Consider the following 6,072-nt stretch of genomic DNA (forward strand, 5'->3'; position numbering starts at 1 on the left):
CTTTAACCATCTGAGAGTTCTGAAACTTTCTAGTAAAGAAAGCAATCCAGCCTGTGGGAAAGCTTCGGTTTCCTTATCTGTCTGCTACACCAGGCCAGAGAACTTGGGACTGGTCCCATAACCAGCTGATGGAGGCAGAGGTGTGTTGTTGTTGTGGTGTGTGTGTGTGTGTGTGGTTTTTTTTAATTACATTGCTAATGATACATATACTCTCTGTAGGGAACCTTGTTAACTCATTAACTCAGTATTCTCTGCCTCCAGCTGGTGTGATGAGTGTCTGATGGTGCAGCAGAAATCTTTTTTTGAAACTAATCAACTCTTACTTTTTTATGTGACAAAAATTTAGAAAGCCTCTCGGCTCACTTCACAGCTAAGAGGCTCGTGACGTGAGCCCCTGAATAGGACCAGGATTTTTTTTTTTGCAGCTCCCTCTCATAGCAGAGGACACAGCTGACTTTAGTCATAACTGACCGTTTCAGTTTTTCATTAAAAAACCTGTAAGTACCTTTTGCCTCTGATTCGAAATATCCACCTGCCAGAGCAAAGGCGTGAAACCCCCCCTCAAGTTTGGCCACAAGAGTCTTGTGCCTTTAAAAGACTACCCCTTCCGTTCAGCGATTCTTAAACATTAAAACAAGAGAACGACGAGACAGATCCTAAGAAGGTATGCAGTCTCAAAGAGGAAAGACGAGCAGAGAGCGTTTGTATAAGCGTGCGAGCTTCAATCAGAGAAGCTTAAGCTTTGCATTTTTAGAAGAAATTGATGTCGGAAATGAACCATTCCTGTGATGCTGGCTGCAGCACTGCTACTGATGACACAAATGGCGATCACAACAATAAGGACAGAAAAGAAGAGAGGCAATTAAAACTAAGCAAAACGTTACTCGCGTAGGAAGTCCAAGTTTACCAAGAACACAAAGTCAACCCGTTAACTCAGAAGCAGCGGCCATATTGAAAGAGGCTCCAGTAGATTTTAAAGCAGTGCACTAATATAAGGATGATAAGGTGATCTCCCACGTCCTAGCAACCAAAAGGCAGATAAGAAAATTTGCTCAGAGGCAAGTCCCTTTTCACCTCAGTTTTTAAGTTTCCGTAATCGACCTTATTATGCCTTTCAAAGGCACTTTTAAAACACACAGGCAGACTGAACCTCCTTTACCCCACTTGCAGGGTCCTTCAAAGGGGCAAAAAAATATCTCCTCTTCTAAAGCCCCATTTTCCTAGTCCCCATGGTGGAAGACTTTTAAAGGAAGGGACTGACTCACCAGAAGAGGATTCAGTTTTAAGGTTCTTCCAGAAGAAATCACCTTATTAATTGTGCAAGTCACAGCAGCCTTGAGGCTTTCACAGATTTAAGCAGACGACACTGGCATTCAGTCATTAAAGGCATCACGAAAGCCCTCAAATTCCAATCTGCTACATTCTAAGCTGGAAAGAATGGTAATGGCTGCATGGGATTCCCCAGGAACAGGATTGAAATGCATCAACAATTTTGCAAGATTTTATCCCCCTCCCTCTTGATATTCAGAAGCGCTTTTTCTAGATTCCAAGAGTGGATGCCTTAGGTTCAGCTGATCAAAAAAAAAAATAATTTTTTTTTAAATTCCAGTTGAGGGTGGAGTTTTGTTAAACCATCCACAGGATAAAAAGATAAAAGTCCTAAACCACATTTTTTCATGTAGCAGCTCCACCTATCACAGCACAGTTTTCAAGAGCAATGCTTGGATGGATTCATCACTTCCAGATTCAGCAGAGACAGCAAGGTTAGCGTCAGCACCGGCTTACGTAGCAGATGGCCTTTACAATCTTATCAGACTTTTATCTAAAGCCATGGCCTTTTCTGTGTGTGCCAAGCAACATCTATGGTTGAAGCAATGGGCAGCAGATTCCTGAGCTAAGTCTTGGCAGTTAAATGTTTTAGAAAGTAGCTAAGTGCATGAGGGAAAGGAGCCTGTTAGTGTGAAGGGCTTAAGCTAGCAGGAGTCACAGGGCTCTGCAGTAAGCTTGTCGCTGTGTGAATCCTGAGCGTTAGGGCTGTTATGGCATGGCAGGTTTGTTACAAAGGTTCTGAGTGTATTTTTGGCAGGATTTAGTAGTGCATCACAATGTGTCTAGCAATGGAGGGAGTTTGCTGTTGAGACCTAGAACCTAATTAGTTTAATAAAAAAATCATACCATGCAGTATAAGCAAAAGTCATGCTATCCTTTAATCCCTACTGCGTAGAAATTACTAAGCAGTTGGATAGAAGGGTCACATTTTTGGGATCAGCTTCACACTTGTGTCTACTTATAAGTTGTAAATAATAGCATTACATTTTTTAAAATGTAAGACATAAGAGTCCCCCAGCTCGTGGTGTCATGTGTTGTGTACAGGATGAGGGTGCTCTTTTTCACTTGCCCATTGGTGCCAAAATTGCCTGGTTGTGGCTCTGAAACCAAACCGGTTTGTGGCTCTCGAAAGCAGGTGTTGCTTTACCAGGAGACAGAGAGCCCGATCAACGAAAGGAAGAGGTGGCCTCTGTGCTCCACCAATAAAAACAGCAATGCTCTGATCACCAAATGAAATGAGATGAAGATGTTTTTACACATTAGCTGTGGATGTCTCGTTGGTTCCTTCTGCAGGGGTCTTTGGCCCATACATTTCTATTCAGTTGGCAGAGCTAAAGAGCCCCCTGCAAGTCTGTCTATAATTCGGCTGCAGGTCTGTTCCCCACCGAAGCTGAATGGATACATGGGAAAACTTACCCTCTTGTCGGTTCTGAACATTTTGGGAGCAATGAAGGGGGTCAGAAGCCAAAAACGTTTTCTTGTATTTCCGATTCATTTAGTGTCATTTTGTTTTAGCGAACGTGAACTTAAAACAAAATAAACGACAGCACAATTCTAGAATCAGTTAGAAAGGTAGAAGGGTGGGAAGGAAGTGTAGAAAAATGTGGAAATAATGGGATGAAATATGATGACAAAGCCCTCTGCAGAAGGCTTCAAGTATCTTTCCAAGAATGCAGCTGATCTTCAGGAATCCTCTTACTGCACCGTTCCAGTCTACCTCCATGGAAGGCCGGATGGACTGTCCTGAGCAAGCTTCTCCCTTTCCCTGCCGCCCTTGAGGTGGTGTCTGATATTACAGAGGCCCTGAAGTAGAAATCCAGCAACCGACGGCAATGAAAGGTTCCACGGTTGTATCGGACAAAGCAGTGGAAACTTGTGCAAGGTTTCGAACAGTGGTTCCCAAACCTGTCCTGGAGGACCCCCATGCCAGTTGGATTTTCAGGATATCCACAATGAAGGTGCATAGATAAAACTTGTACTCTATGGAGGCAGTGAATGCAAATTTCTCTCATGCATATTCATTGTGGATATCCTGAAACCCAACTGGATAAGTTTGGGAACCTCTGGTTTAGAAAAAATGTTCACCACTGCGCACTACTCCTAGAGACCAGGACAGGAATCTCGGATAGATGCAGGATGTTGTGACATGAACAAGATTTCTAAAACTGGAGAGGTGAATTTCAACCATGCAAGCTAGTGAGAGAGGCTCTCGTGAAACCGCATCATCATTACAGAATATCCATGTAGGACTGATAGTGCAATTCAAAACAACGTAAACAAGTTTAATAATTCGTTATACCACCTTTCCAAATAAAATCAAATTGGTTTACAATAAAATGCATAAATTAAACATACATGCAAGCAATGTAAACATCATACATACATAAGCAAAAATTAAACCAAACAAAATTAAAACCTATAAAAAAAAATGGTTCTTAAACCAAAAAACATACGATATTTCACATAAGTAGGACAGAGCCTTATTCAGATCGTCAGGTGAAATGGAGAAATTACTTACCTGATAATTTTGCTTTCCTTAGTGTAGACAGATGGACTCTGGACCCGTGGGTTTAAGTTCCCCTGTCAGCAGATGGAGACAGAGCAAGCTGACTTCACAGTATATATAGCCCTGCAGTGACCCCAGCCTGCCAGTATTCTTTTCAAAAGCAACTACGGACAGACTAGCAAAAAACTTGATTAAAAACAGTCAACCATAATTATAATCAATCAACCATAAACCCTGAACTCACGTAAGATTCTAGGTACCCCAAGCTACGGACTGGAGGAACAATTACCAGTAATCCCTCAGGATCCAGAGCCCCACAGGAGGACTATTGACAGCTTACCTTGGTGTCAGCCAAGGGTGATTGGTGTAGACAGATGGACTCAGCTTAAGTAAATGAAATTATCAGGTAAGTAATTTCTCCATTTCGTAGCGTGTAGACAGATGGTCTCAGGACCAGTGGGATGTACCAAAGCTATACCTCAACAGAGTGGGAGGTTGCCCGGCAGTCCAGTCAACACCGCACTTGCCAAGGCTGCGTCCTCATGGGCCTGCACATCCAGACGATAAAAAAGGTGTGTAAGGAGGACCACGTTGCAGCTCGGCAGATATTGACAGGAGACAACAAACTAACCTCTGCCTATGATACTGCCTGACCCCTAGTGGAATGAGCCCTAACCTGAGTAGGCAACAGCTTTTCAGCATCTACATACGCGGCCGTGACCAACTCCTTAATCCAATGAGCTATGGTAGCCTGTGAAACCGGAGCACCCTGCTTACTCCCGCTATGGAGAATAAACAAGCGATCCATCTTTCCAAAAGGTTCAGAAACCTCCAGATCCCGCACGACAAGTCGCTTGACATCCAAGGAGCGCACGAGGCAATATTCCTCCGCACCCCTGATCTTAGCCAGGGATGGCAAGGAGATGATCTGATTCAAATGAAAGTCTGAGACTACCTTGGGCAAGAAGGATAGAATGCAGCTGTAACGCCCCCGAAGGAACAGCTCCTACTAAGACAAGGCCTGCAACTCAGAAATCCAATGCGCATAACATATAGCCACCAGGAACACAGTCTTCATCGTCAACAACCACAAGGAAAGGCTACATAGCCGTCAGAACATAGAGCCCGCCAAAAAAATCCAGCACCAAGTTAAGACTTCACAATGGAACCAGTAACCTCAAGGGAGGCCTAAGATTCTTCATTCCCTTCAAAAAATGAGCCACATCAGGATGAAATGACAAGGTAACACCATTCATCAGACCTCTGAAACAGGCAAGAACCACAACTGCACCTTCAAGGAATTAAGGAACAATCCTCTATTCAACCCATCCTGCAAAAAATCCAGAATGAGCAGGATCTTATTTGAACAAGGAAGAACATTCCACTCATCACACCAGGCCTCAAAAACTCTCCAAACCCACACATAAGCCAAGGAAGTGGAGAACTTGCAAGTGGGGAGTAAGCTCGCAATCACCGCAGAGGAATAACCACACTTCGGCGAGCCCTCTCAAGGGCCAAACAATAAAACAGAACAGAGTCGGATCCTCGTGAAGAACTGGTCTCTGCTGTAACAGATCCATGTGGGGCTGATGGTGAAGAGGGGTTTCCACCAGGAGTCTTTGCAAATCTGCATAGACGCCTGGGCCAGTCCGGTGCCACCAGGAGTACTAGCCCCCTGTGACCTTCGATCTTGTGAATTATCCTGCCCAGCAAGGGCCACAGAGAAAAGGCATAAAGCAATCTGTCTTCCAGCCAGACCGGTACGAGAACATCTATTCCCAAGGACCACCGATCTTTCCTGCAACTACAGAAGTGAGGAACCTTCGCATTTGGAGAAGCCACCAGCAGGACTAGGAACAGAAGGCCTCAGCGATCCACAAACAGCTGAAATGCCTTTGCTGATGGCAACTACTCTCTTGGGTCCAGACTCTCCCTACTGAGAAAGTCCACTTTTACATTGTCTTTTCCTGCAATGTGAGAGACAGAGTTCATCTGCAGATGACCTTCCACCCATTCCATAAGCTGGTCTATTTCCTGCGACACTTGCTGGCTCTTGGTTCCTCCCTGGCAATTGATATAGACCACCTTCGTCGCGTTGTCTGACATCATATAAACCCGCTTGATCCCGCAGCCTGTGGCTGAACTGCAAACGTGCCAGCTGTACTGCCTGGGCTTCCAGGTGATTGATGTTCCAGAGGGACTCCTCGGCATTCCAACGCCCTTGGGCCATTAACTCC

The sequence above is a fragment of the Rhinatrema bivittatum genome, chromosome 10, assembly GCF_901001135.1.
Source record: "Rhinatrema bivittatum chromosome 10, aRhiBiv1.1, whole genome shotgun sequence".
NCBI lineage: Eukaryota > Metazoa > Chordata > Amphibia > Gymnophiona > Rhinatrematidae > Rhinatrema > Rhinatrema bivittatum.